Source organism: Schistocerca americana, chromosome 2, assembly GCF_021461395.2.
Source record: "Schistocerca americana isolate TAMUIC-IGC-003095 chromosome 2, iqSchAmer2.1, whole genome shotgun sequence".
In the NCBI taxonomy this organism is placed as follows: domain Eukaryota; kingdom Metazoa; phylum Arthropoda; class Insecta; order Orthoptera; family Acrididae; genus Schistocerca; species Schistocerca americana.
The window spans coordinates 103409103-103410136 of NC_060120.1; the positions used below are offsets into that span (position 1 = coordinate 103409103).

At 44.1% G+C, this 1034-nt stretch overlaps 1 pseudogene; it reads right to left on the minus strand.

Moving 5' to 3' along the window:
- Nucleotides 1-496: 496 nt before the first annotated feature.
- Nucleotides 497-614, minus strand: LOC124597467 (annotated as a pseudogene).
- Nucleotides 615-1034: the final 420 nt, after the last annotated feature.

Below are 1034 nucleotides of genomic sequence, written 5' to 3' on the forward strand. Positions count from 1 at the left end.
AAACTCTTCCATCTGGTGAGCAAGACGTATGAGACAGGCGAAATACCCACGGACTTCAAGAAGAATATAATAATTCCAGTCCCAAGAAAGCACGTGCTGACAAGTGTGAAAATTACCGAACTATCAGTTTAATAACTCACGACTGCAAAATAATAACAGGAGTTCTTTACAGACGAATGGAAAAACTGGTAGAAGCCGACATCGGGGAAGATCAGTTTGGATTTCGTAGAAATGATGGAATACATGAGACAGTACTGACACTACGACTTATCTTAGAAGATAGATTTTAAAAAAAAGCACTCCGTCTTCAGGCCACGAGTGGCCTACCGGGACCATCCGACCGCCGTCATCCCCTGTGGAGGATGCGAATAGGAGGGGCGTGTGGTCAGCACACCGCTCTCCCGGTCATTATGATGGTTTTCTTTGACCGAAGCCGCTACTATTCGGTCGAGTAGCTCCTCAATTGGCATCACTAGGCTGAGTGCACCCCGAAAAATGGCAACAGCGCATGGCGGCCTGGATGGTCACCCATCCAAGTGCTGACCACGCCCGACAGGGCTTAACTTCGGTGGTCTCACGGGAACCGGTGTATCCACTGCGGTAAGGCCGTTGCCTTAGAAGATAGATTAAGGAATGGAAAATCTACGTTTCTGGTATTTGGAGACTAAGAAAATGCTTTTGACAATGTTAACTCCCTTTGAAATTCTGAAGGTGACTAGGGTAAAATACAGGGAGCGAAAGGCTATTAACAATTTATACAGAAACCAGATGGAAAGTATAAGAATCGAGGGGCACGAAAGTGGAGCAGTGGTGGAAAAGGGAGTGAGACAGGGCTGTAGCCTATCTCCGGTGTTATTCAATTTGTATATGGAGCAAGCAATAAAGAAAACAAAAGAAAAAATTGAAGTAGGAATTAAAATCCGTGGAGAAGAAATAAAAATTCTGATGTTTGACGACAACATTGTAATTCTGTCAGAGATGAGGAAGAGCAGTTGAACGGAATGGATAGTGTTTTGAAAGAAGGATATAAATTC